The following is a 12,548-nucleotide window of genomic DNA, read 5'->3' as shown; positions in this document are numbered from 1 at the left end:
TTCAAAACAAAATTCAACACCTCCTAGCGCAAATGGTTTTAATGGATTGTTGTTTTATCTTAAAAGGGATTGATCCTAAAAGGGATTGATAATATATTGATTCTATAAAAAGTATCCTTAATTAGTTTGCTTTTACTGTACCAAAACTTCTATATTATCGTGTGTTTTCAGTAAAGCGCTAATTTTGTATAATCATAAAAGCATATGGAAACATAACTATTTGGTTTATTTGTGCTAGTTATAGTAATATATACTAAATAGGTCGTGAAGTAATAATTTTTGTCCGTTTTAAGTTTCAATTTCGCTCTTTGCTTCCCTCGGAAAAACTTTGCTTTTTTTTAAATTAATCTTTGTTCGTTTTTGAATAAAATTTAATGCCGAAACAAGTTTTCTTTCGATTTAAATTAATTATAAAAAAAACTTTCATTTTAGCTTTTCTGTTTTGACAGTTTTGTATTGTTTTTTTTTCGAAATTTTTTAAGCCTACAATCTGCACCAAAGGTGGATTGGCAAAGATTTTTGCATTGGTATCTGTACTTGCTTTTTTTATTGGAAGTTTATCTTTTTATTCTTGTCATCAGTACAGCCAGTATCGTCTTGAAAACCAGGCATGTGGACCAAGTCTCGGCCCCTGGTCCCCAGTATCTTTACGATTTTCCTGTGTCTTAACTATTTCCTATGTTGTTTTCCGATGTTTTTTTCTTCTTCAGTTTACATTTACCTCTCCCCTCCCCTCCTGATATTAACACAGTTTGTAACTCTTTAATATTTTACAGCTGTGTAATTTATAGAAGTCTCTCGTGTTCCCTGTCCCTCCCAAATTCCCAATAGAGGTATGGTTAATATGTAGCCAAATATCAGAACATTGCCAACCTTTTAGTCTTATGTAAGTTTAGAAAAACAACACTTGCCATAACTGTTTGTTTGTGTTCTTTTTTTTATTCACCGATTGATCTTATTAGTTTGTAGAAAAATATATTAAATAGACAGTTTTCTTTCGATTCAAATTAATTATAAAAAAAAAAGTATCCCCGAAAATCGGAATTGAAAAGCTTTAGTACCCTTTTTAAGTGATCAAAAAATAAAAATTGAAAGGTAACTAGTCCCTCTCACAGAGCCCTCTTTTCCCAGAAGGCGTCCAATCAAAATGTTGAGATAACTTTTTGAGTCAATATAGTTGAAAGGTCCTTTAACTATGCCTTTTGAGATGGTATTGACCTCAATAGTCCCTGGGGAAAGGGCTTTAAGTTATGTAATTTGCACATAGTTCATATAGACTATAGTATTTGTTACTGGGAAATATACATGTGTTTGGGAGGGGGGGGGGGTATTTTTCGTGGCGAGGAAAAGGGACTAGCCGCAGGGGAATGAAAGGGGATTTCTTGGGACGATTTTACTAATGGTCAGAAATAAAAAAAAAATTCGTTTTAAGAGCAAGGAGCAATATTAAAAATTAAAATGAACAGAAATTATTCTGCATATGAGATGGTTTGCTCCTTTACTCACTCCTCCCATTTAAGTTCTACTTTTTGTCACCATTGTTTAAGAGATATTGATCAAACAAAAGGACCGTTTAATTTTAATGGATGTATTTTTAGAGAACATTAAGATTTTAGCATAAAGACCGAAGGTTGCGGAAGGGACAGACGCCTTCATATTTTGGTTGTTTTAGCTATCTCACAGGTCCCCCTCACTTGCTTTGAACAGAGTATTATCTGATCAGCCGATAAGGGTATCACGAAGAAGACTATCTTCGCTCATGTCACCTGGTTTTGCTAAAATTACCATTTTCTATGCCAAAATAGAACTGGGAAGATTTTCTTTTTCTATATATATATATATATATATATATATATATATATATATATATATATCCAAATTTAAGGCAAAAAGATCACCTTCAAGAAAAACAAGCATAATAAAAAAACTAACTTACAAAAAATTTAAAACTAGATTGAAGGATTTTGATATTCAAAAAACAAAAATTTTCCAAAATGCAATCCTGTAAATTTTTTTGAAGTTGAAAAGAAAATTGTTTTTTATAAGCATGTCAGCATCGAAAGGAGAAAATTCTTATAAGATCTATGAGCTTCTCCAGAATGATTTTGGAGCCTTGTATTTCCTAGCTCTCTCATAGCTGTCTTCTCTCCTATTTCTTGAAGACCGTGAGCTATCCCTGTAGTTAGGCATCTCAGGGCTATTACTGTTTTTGAAACACTTTTTCTAAATTCAAAGGTCTTGTCTTTTTTCGCATACATGCGTTGCATAATTCGCTGTCTTTGATCCTAGCTATTTGCGGTCTAAAAAATACTGGTAGCTTCTTAGCTACAATTCTTGGTTTCGTGCGTACTGATATTGGCTTTGGGGTATGTCTCATAGACTCTTTCTGTTTTTCCAACTGGTGTTCATCTATCAACTGGCTTGGCTCCCGCTTCCGTTTTTCCAGTTCAAGCTCAATTAATAAAGGCCTTTTATTTTCCCTAAAAAACTGCTCTCACTCTTTAGTTACCACTGGTTGGACCTCCGTCATAGTGTATGCACTTTCCCTTCTCTTTCTTGCTGCCATTTCACGCAATATAGCGCTCTCGAAAGTAACCCCATCACTTCCCGTTTGTGCAAATCTTCTATGCATGTTAATCTTTTTTAATCTCTTAGTTAAGTGTTTCACAACTAAAATCTATTATAATTTTCCTTGATGTAAGTTAGTTTCACAACTAAATTTTTGACAAATTCATTTCGTTACATGCATGAACATGCATGTAACGCATGTTCATGCGTTATATGTATAAACAACATGGCTCTTTAGATATTTGCATCAATCAATGCGAAGAGAATTCATGACGTATGATCTTGGGCTGTTTCAATCGTAAATATTCCGATGTTGGTTGTAATTAATTAAAAAAAGTTTTTCACAAAATGAGTTTTCAAAGAAAAGTAAAGAACTCCATTAAACCAAAAATGAGCAAAAATAAAATCAAATAATCTACCAAGCGTGAACCAATCACAAATCAGCATTGATAAATAAATGAAACCCAAAACGAACAGAAGTTACAACAAATAACCGAGTCAAACTCAAAGCGAGCAGAAATTAACATGAGTAGGGCTCAAAACCCCTGTGACTGAAAATATTTTGCACTTTACTGAAAAAAATACAAATGAATCTGCATTGCCAGTTTAATATACATATACTAATATTTAGTAATCAAAATGTTAATACTATTTGATTTATTAAATTTATTAAAGTAAAAACATTTATATTTTTTCAGTGAAGTGCAAGTTATGTTCTGGCCTTGGGAGGGCATATGGGTTTTGAGCCCTACTTATGTTAATTTCTGCTTATTTAGAGTTTGTAAAAGTTTGCTAAAGTTTGCCAAGTTTATAAATGGTCGTAAATGGCCGAAAAACAACGACTTTCGTTGGCCTGTAGTAAAATGTTTCTGTTGTAATATATGTTACTCGGAACAATTTCTTTAAGTACTGTCAGGAATAATGTACTGCATGAGTAGAGAAAGAAAAACAAAGTAATGGAGAAAGAAAGTGAATGAAAATGTCTTATTCAAAATTTTCATAGATAGTACTTTATGTCACCGACGATATCCCAAAATAAATTTGGGATATGGTACATTTTTGTGTCTTTGTTACATTTAGCATGCAATTTGTGGTAGATTTTGTTTTGGGGTGTTGGTAACAATGGATACGGTCCCTACATGGGGCCCAGAATATTAAACTGATTTTTGGAAACCGGGGGATGTCGGGGCTTGCTCCGCTCCGTTCACGCGTTGGCCCGGTACTGAAGTACCTCCGGGATCGGCACACCCCTTTCGAAAGCAAATCGAAGTCCATGAACCCTAAACATTGTGTGTATAATGCGCTTTTCTAATTTTCTAGAAACCACACCTGTAGTTTCCTAGTCCTTGAATATATTGAAAGTCATTTTTTTTCATCTGAAAAAAGAAGACAAGTTGGATTTAATTTACAAAATTTAATGGTGAAAAAGCTAATGATCACTAATAAATTTAAATTGAGCCTAGAATTGCTGAAGTGATTGGTTTTTGCCTAAGAGGACTTGGTTCTGTGTTGAGTTATTAGGAGTAGTAGCAATAACTAAATCCACATGTCCTTTTTAACGATACAATAATTGGTATAAAAAGCAGAACGGTCCCTGGGTTTTCAGACATTAAATTTTAAACTTTTCAGTAATTTTCATAGAAGAGTGAGAAATCCATAATATAATTTTCTAAAAAACGTAAACTTTCGTTCAATTTATTAAGATTTTTACGTTTGAAAATCATATGGGACATTGATATTTTCAAAATAATCTGGAGACTATATTCATTGATGTGAAAAAGTTTTTTAAACCTGCATCGGTTAAATAAATCGAAGCGTCTGAGTGGCATTCAAAGCAACTTGATTTATGTCGAAAGATATTATTGAAATGTTATATTTTAACTAAACATACTTATCTGGCTAGAAAGCTGCCTTGATCTTGAAGGAGGTGCTCCCAGGGTGAGTCCTTCTCTTTGCACTTCGGATTGGCTCACCCCTGTGACTACCCCAAATTGGGGTAATTCAACAGCGTAATTTTTGGTAGTGGAGGACTGCGTTCACGCGGACCCCTGTCCACATACAGAAAAGTTTTATCGTTTGGGCCCTTTTATATTTCATATATTTGTTATTTGAAAGAAAAAAGTATTCTATACAATTTGATGTTGTTAAGACAATAATGGGACATGTAAAATTGATCATTGGGCCCTTTTGAATAAAAGTATTTTTTCTTGATAAACTTACATGTTTGATATATTACGGAAGAATTGTGCCTAAAATCCCAAGCTTATGAGAGAGTTGAGCGTATACTGTATAGATTTCTGATACATTTTCTTTTTGAAAATACTCTGTAATTATTAAATACTGATTTTTAAATTGAACTAGGAATCGAATCAAAATGCTGAAATTTAGATTAAATCCCAAAGGCTAATCTTAAAAAGTGAAATGCCCTTGGTCCCCGCACATTTCATCAAGTAAATTGCGTTAGCAACATATCAAACTAACAATTCCTTCAGTACCGCCAAGCTTCTTGGAATATTTAAATAGGGGGCCCTTTGGCTATAGCAACTGATCGACCACTCAGTTACATTACAATTACTTTTGAGCCTGATTACTGAATATTTATGTTATTTTCTGCGGATGTAGTTTTAGTACCATGTGATTATAGTTGCACATGTATTGCTGCTGATTGAATATATTTTCTCATCATATGATTTTTTGCCAGTATTTACTTCATTGAAAATTGAATTCCTTGTTGCTTTCGAACCTTGTTAAGAAACCGATGAGGATTTACTAGGATTTATTTTTATATACTCAAGTCATCTCTAGCTATTTTCATAGCTCTGGCCTCTCCTCATATCGAGTTAATCTTTCGCCTTTTACTAAAGATTACCGTAGGGAAGGTCACTTGATGAGTCTTAACAAATGTTTTGAATGCCGAAAGGCAGACTAGTCTATGCTCTTGTAGTATTTTTTAATATTCCAATATTATTTATTTGACAAGTCCGACTACTAACACTTAGCGTTTGGCGAGACGCAAATGAAATTAGATGTCAACGGGACTACTACTTGAGTAAACGGTTTTGATTAGCGGTCAGACGAGTATATCTGGAGAATGGGGGGTAATTGAAGGCATATATGAACAAAAATTCAATCTTTTCAAAAATGAAAAACAAATTGTGAAATTATGGGCAGATAGCAAAAAGGGACAGTAACTGTGAAATATGGCACACTTTCCAGGGGTTTCTAAATAAGCTATGTTTATAGTGAAGTAGACATGATTAGTGTTGTTATTAACCTAGTTGCATACAGCTTTTCAGTTGACAAGTTACCAGCTAAGTATTTGTTGTTATCTTTTGCAGATTACATCCGGGTAAGCTAATTTTAAGCGGGTAAGGGATGCTCAAAGGTACTCTTGGCTCAGTGCAATAACGAGCCAAGTCCTAGGTGCTCTTGACTCCCCATTCTTTTAGGGTCCTCATTCTTCCTCCGTCTAGGAACAGTTTTTCCAGTCCAGTTTAGGGGGTTCCTCTTAAATGAGGAGTTTTGAGATCTTATAGGGGCAAATCCTTTTATTTGGGGATTCCATGGGCTTCTAGCCTAATACTATCAAAGATTTTAGTCTGTTTGGTTTCTTATGTTGCTTCTAGACACAATACTCTGTCTGGCGGGAGGGAGAACGTGATTCAAGAGGCAATACTCTGTGTGAAGGGAAAAGAGATCCAAGAGGCAATTCTCCATGTGAAGGGAAAATGAGAATCAAGTGTAAACGGTCTGTGAGGACGGAGGTACCTGAAGCCTAAATGCAAATAATACAAAAACCCTTTGATTAACCATCTCAAAGTTTTTTCTAGGTTGATACATTCGGGGAGTCTGAAATATGGCATTCTGACAGATTAACTAATGATTCCTTGGTCCATATTTTAGAATCTTTCAATGAAGAATGAATTCATTTAGTTGATGATTAAAGTGCATTCTGTAAGATATTTTGGAACAAGGAATTGGTGTGGTCAGGGCTGGCCCTTGTTTGTATAGCATGCCTTGCTGCAGAACCGTCCAAAGTTTTACAGAAATCTATTTTTCTGCAGAAGAAGAAGACTTTGTGAGGGGCCCATGGGCCTGTACGATATTGGAATCAAACGATTCTTGTATTTATTTCTTAAGCCAATAGATGGTGTAAAAGCGAGCCAAGTTCAAGCTACACTTAATCTTCTTTTGTTTCGTCTTAGAAAGTAACTATGGCTGGATTTGTTATCCTTACAGCATAACCGCGTAATTTATTTCGGCTAAAAATTAAAGGGCAAAGCATTGCTCAAGAAATCTGAAAAAAACTAGCAAAAGTCCTTACACAATAATACTCCATAAGACACTGATCTTCTACACTTGAAAAATCAAAAGATACTACCATCTTGGAATGCAACTTCCCTCGTACTACTTTGTTTCTACTAAGATTTTCTAGCTCGAGTCCATCTTATAGGACTTTTGTTTCATTTTCTATTGCTTTTCTACGGTTCAAACCTTAGGGTTCTTTAATAAGTTTATATCCAAATTCTACTATAAAACTGGAATTATACTTTAAGGTAATCTATTCTTCAATACAGTGTTCTGGCTGCATTGTTAGTAACAAGATGGAAATATATTAATCAAGTAAATGACAAATAAAAAGGATAAATACTAATAAAAATAAAACAAGTAATCATTTACCTGATGAAGTCTCACTATATTGTTTATGTTTATTTTGCTTGGGTGATTAAAAATTCTGCTATTGCATCCATCTTTGGAGCAAATTTTATAATGTCACAATACAAGTTTTATTATTATCAAGTAGCATGGGTGAAGAATACCAGTAGCTTCAATGGGGGGGGGGGTTTATTTTCCTGTAAGATATTTTTCTGCATTCCCCCTTCCAGATTCAAGAAAGTCTTTTTATGGTATTATTATTGAAAAAGGACTTGGTTTTTGTTCGTATTTTTTTTAAAGAAATTGAAAAAACAACGATTTTTCCCTCCCTGGATTATGAAGAATACTCCTCCCCTCCCGAGGGCCGCGTCCAGAATTTTGTTCTGGAGGGGGGTGGGGGGTATAAAATGGTTAAAACACTCATCAAAAATTTGTTTAAATGCATTGCGATTCGTTTTAACGTATCAGACAAAAATATCGGGTGGGGGGGCGGCACTGCATATTGCCTAGCCTCTTTAATTTTCGTGAATTGACGCCAGTGATCGGCACCAGTGGTGTCGATGGGGAGGAGGGGACATTTTTCTTGTAATATTTGCTCGGCTCATTTTGAATCTAGTTTTTGTGTTCATGTTTAGAGCAAATTTAATAATGTCACAACATAACTTGCATTATTGTCAAGTAGGATATATCAAGGTAAATGGCATTTACGTTGGAAATGGAACTAAATCAAAATACACTATTTGTATCCAAGGTTGTCAAAAGGAAGTACATGTGATATTTACGGAAAAGTTAAGAAAGTTAAGTTGAAACTTTCAGGGTATGCGGAGGGCAATAGTTGCGTAATATTATTCTATACTCAAGGTTGTAACATGATAGGGGCTGCAATCCCTTCAACCCTATAGAAACCAAAAAATTGTGCGGATTTTCAACTTATATATATTTGAGTATTTCTCCCCCTACCTACCAATCGAAAGCATTATAGTACAACTTTTGTTGAAAAAATTGTTGCAAAATTTTGGCAAACATATAACTAGTAAGCCAAAATTTGAATTCTTATAGAGAGAAACGGAAAAGATCTAAATTATTCTTTTCGTAACCAACAAAAAAGAATATGTAACATAAAAACTGTCAGAAATTGTTATTATATAAATGACAGAAATTTTTGTTAAATAAATAACATTATTTTGCAAGTGATGTAACTAAGGAAAACTTTTTTAATAGTATTTCTTAACTAATGCACCACGTTATATAGGTACTTTACCGTGTCCTATCTTTCCCTTGTCACGTTTCCCCTATATTTGGGACAATACTTTTTTATTTTGATTGTCCCCAATCATTGCTTATATTCAACCAATTTTAAAATAAGCCATTTCCGTAAAAACTAAACTTTAAAGCTTTTTTGACCGTAAACACTAGTTTTTGTAAGAAAATTATAGAAAATACATTTCTTTGGGTCAAATGTGAACCTTTGGTTATGAAAAAGCCCAGCTTTGGAACTAAAATAAGCCATTTCCGTAAAAACTAAACTATAAAGCTGTTTTGAACGTAAACACTAGTTTTTTCAATAAAATTATATAAAATAAATTTCCGCGGGGAAATTTTTTCCCTTTCGTTATTAAAAACCCATTATTTGGAACTATAACTTATAATTTCCGTAAAAACTAAAATCTATAGCTTTTTTTTTTTGAACGTAAAAAAAAGTTTTTTGTAAGAAAATCATATAAGAAACATTTCGCTGCGGCAGTTTTGAACATTATGTCATTAAAAAGTGTAGATTTGGAACGAGAATATTCCATCTCATTAGAAACAAAACTATAAAGATTTTTTTACCGTAAACTCTAGTTTTTTGTGAGAAAATTAAATAAAATACATTTCATTGGGTCAGATGTGAACCTTTTGTTATGAAAAAGCCAAGCTTTGGAACTAAAATAAGCCATTTCCGTAAAAACTAAACTATAAAGCTTGACCGTAAACACTAGTTTTTTTAAGAAAATTATAGAAAATAAATTTCTTTGGATCAATTGTGAACCTTTGGTTATGAAAAAGCCAAGCTTTGGAACGAAAATAAGCCATTTCCGTAAAAACTAAACTATAAAGCTTTTTTGAACGTAAACACTAGTTTTTGTAAGAAAATTATAGAAAATACATTTCTTTGGGTCAAATGTGAACCTTTGGTTATAAAAAAGCCATGCTTTGGAACGAAAATATACCATTTCCGTAAAAACTAAACTATAAAGTTTTTTGTGTTTTTTTTACTGTAAACACTAGTTTTTGTGAAAAAATTATAGAAAATACATTTTGCTGGGTCAGATGTGAACCTTTGGTTATTAAAAAGCGCAGCTTTGGAACTAAAATAAGCCATTTCCGTAAAAACTATACTATAAAGCTTTTTTGACCGTAAACACTAGTTTTTGTAAGAAAATTATAGAAAATACATTTCTTTGGGTCAAATGTGAACCTTTGGTTATGAAAAAGCCAAGCTTTGGAACGAAATAAGCTATTTTAAAATGTATAAGAATTATTTATTTAACAGAAATCCTCGCTTTTTGAATGGCCAAAGCGTTTAGAATTACACAAATCCTTGTCTTAATCATCAACCTTTTGTTTTCATAACTTAGATAAGACACGTTTAAACTCTGACTTCAAAAGGGACTCTCTGTAATTATAAACACATGTGGTTTTTAAACTGGAGAAAAGATTTTCTGATAATTGGGAAAAGGGGCATTTTTTTTATGAAGGAAATAACTAAAAGTAATGAAATATGGTCGTAAGACAACAGTGGATGAGAGTTTTTCTTTTACATAATAGAAAAAAACATACTTAGTGTTTTCTATCGAATATACTCATCATATTTTAAGGGTTTGTATTGTTGGAAGGGAGGGGGGCTAAGTCCTCCTGAAATTTGAATTTACTAGTAAAACGATTTTTTTTTTGGGAAATAAAGAATGAAAGTGTACTCACATTGAAAATAGAAATATCCATTGTTACAAAGTTAATAAAATTCTGTGTACTATGCTCGATATGCTAAAACATAATGAAAATTAAATTGTAGTGCATGAACATTTTATACAGTTTTTCAAGGACGAATAAAAAACGGATGTTGAGTTACATAATTTTGTACGTGCTCCCGAAACATGTTTGACTACTTTATATCTTACCATTTTTTTTTAAGAATGTGCTTGTGAACCCATGACGTACATTCATTGTGCAATTGACAACAAAAACAGAAAAAAACCTGTTTGACCACATTATATTATTACGACTAAACTCTCAAAACATGCTTGACTACATTATATACTGCCAAATAACTAGTCTGGTAATCTGCCATGGAAAGCTGCCATGGAACGTGCTGTACGCAAATAATATAGGAATTGCTATGGCCGTACGCAAATTCAATAGATACTTACTACTCTCATGTTAATTTCTGCTTGTTTTTTAGTTTGTCTCGGTTATTTATTGTAATTTCTGTTCGTTTTGGGTTTCATTTATTTATTGATGCTGATTTGTGGTAGTTTCACGCTTGGTAGATTATTTGATTTTATTTTTGCACTCTGGTTGAAAAACTCGGAGTTGAAACAAATTTGTGCGGGGAATCCCCGTTCATACTGTTATCTTTTTTGCAATGTTTAGGAACAGGAGGGGAATCCCCACTCGTTTGGAATGGTACCAACGGAACGTAAGCATACAGCACGTAGTTTCATAACGTGTTTAATCACGTGTAGAGGTCCCATAGAATAACAATGGAAGGGACATAGCGCTATAGAATAGCATGGAAGGGAATTCCTATAGGGGCATGCAAATAACATGGAGATTGCTATTGGGGCATGCAAATTCAATAGATACTTACTACTAATACAAACCCGAGCTTCAATTAGTTATCCAGGCATATTCTATTAGAAATAGTTTGTAGCCCTAAGCTCACTATAAACTTTTTTTCTCAGTGACGACGCTTGAACAATAGAAACAGCCTCCTTGGAACGGCAAACATACACCGTATTAGACTAACAAAACCTGAAGAGAGCCATTGGAAAAAGGTTATATATAAAGACACGGAATAGAACGTTTTCTCCTCCTTTTTATCAAATTTAAGAAAATCCAGTTGTCACCGAAGTCTGAGTACCGATTCGAACTAATTTGCTTCCTTTAAGAGCTCTACCAATTGATTGATTTTTTCTTTAAGAACTCTGGGTAAAGAGGTTTATGAATAGAAATCAATACGTTCAGAAGGGGCGTTTAGAGGGAGAAGCTTACCCAGAGTCTGCTTAAGGCAACAACCAGACTTAGTTTCTTAACCAAGAAAAAGGGCAATCTCACACAGATAATAGCAGTATAGGGAATCTAAAATCATTTTGCAGTTAACCACAGCACGGCTCCGGAGGATTCCATAAGAAAGTCCAAAAGAGGATAAATTGTATAAATTATAAACATTCCCTTATTAATATCAACATTATAAACCAGTGCAAAAACACTGACTGCAATCATTTCACCTATGTTCGAAGTGATAACCAGTAGAAGGCTATCTTATAGTCCGAACCCCACACCAAATATGGGCATAGAGTCCCTAGGGAGAACACGTGGTTAATGGGGTCAATGACCTCTTTTTTCCAAGGTCGATGTTGTTGTTGTTGTAAGTGCACGCTCTCAGCGAATGTCAAGGTGATTTACATAATCGCCAGGGGAATGTATTGATTCACGAAGGGGGAATTAAGAAACATTATGGTTTCTTTGATCTTTAGGCTAACCTAACCTGAGAAATTGATTTACATAATCGGCAGGGACTTATTGATTCACGAAAGGGGAATTAAGAAACATTATGGCTTCTTTAATCTTAGGTCTGAGGGATAAAAGTTCTTTAGGTCAGAGAGAAAAATTAATATTCTATTTTTAAATAGGGCTTCATTGATCTTTAGTGTCAGGAATTAGAAATGACATCACTTGTTATCTTGGAATTATGTGGGAGTATAAAGAGATAGAAATTCTATTTTTAAATACGGCTTCACTGAGCTTTAAGTCGGAGAGATAAATTGATATTCTAACGAAACCTTAATAGTGTAGCTAGGAACATTTATGAGATGAAGAGATTAACGTAGGAAAGGGTTTCCTAGAAATTTGAAATGTGAAAGCACAGAGATGCCAAAAACAAAAGGAACACGCTGAGATTACGTTTAGGGATTATTTGGGTGAAACGGTTTTAGACATTTTAGGGAATTATTTCGGCGAAACAGTTAGAGACATTTTAAAAGATGATTTTAGAAAAGGTTTTAGAAGAGGTTTTGAGTGTGGTCGTTATAGTAAGCAAGTTCTATTTGAACAGTGTCGTGAGG

The 12,548-nt window shown here is 33.7% G+C and overlaps 3 non-coding genes across 3 annotated transcripts; all 3 read left to right on the top strand.

Moving 5' to 3' along the window:
- The first annotated feature begins 3,629 nt into the window (after positions 1-3,629).
- On the top strand, positions 3,630-3,821 carry LOC148938855 (U2 spliceosomal RNA). Its single transcript, XR_016143611.1, has one exon. It is a non-coding gene; the product is annotated as a U2 spliceosomal RNA (small nuclear RNA).
- A 634-nt stretch (positions 3,822-4,455) lies between these two features.
- LOC148938854 (U1 spliceosomal RNA) lies at positions 4,456-4,619 on the top strand. Its single transcript, XR_016143609.1, has one exon. It is a non-coding gene; the product is annotated as a U1 spliceosomal RNA (small nuclear RNA).
- Positions 4,620-5,382: 763 nt separating this feature from the next.
- Positions 5,383-5,492, top strand: LOC148938853 (U5 spliceosomal RNA). Its single transcript, XR_016143610.1, has one exon. It is a non-coding gene; the product is annotated as a U5 spliceosomal RNA (small nuclear RNA).
- The last annotated feature ends 7,056 nt before the right edge of the window (positions 5,493-12,548 follow it).

The sequence above is a fragment of the Artemia sp. Qi Xiang Cuo genome, unplaced genomic scaffold, assembly GCF_049724085.1.
Source record: "Artemia sp. Qi Xiang Cuo unplaced genomic scaffold, ASM4972408v1 HiC_scaffold_235, whole genome shotgun sequence".
NCBI classification, from domain to species: domain Eukaryota; kingdom Metazoa; phylum Arthropoda; class Branchiopoda; order Anostraca; family Artemiidae; genus Artemia; species Artemia sp. Qi Xiang Cuo.
The sequence above is the reverse complement of the archived record's forward strand: the minus strand, read 5'-3'. Positions and strand labels throughout refer to the sequence as shown.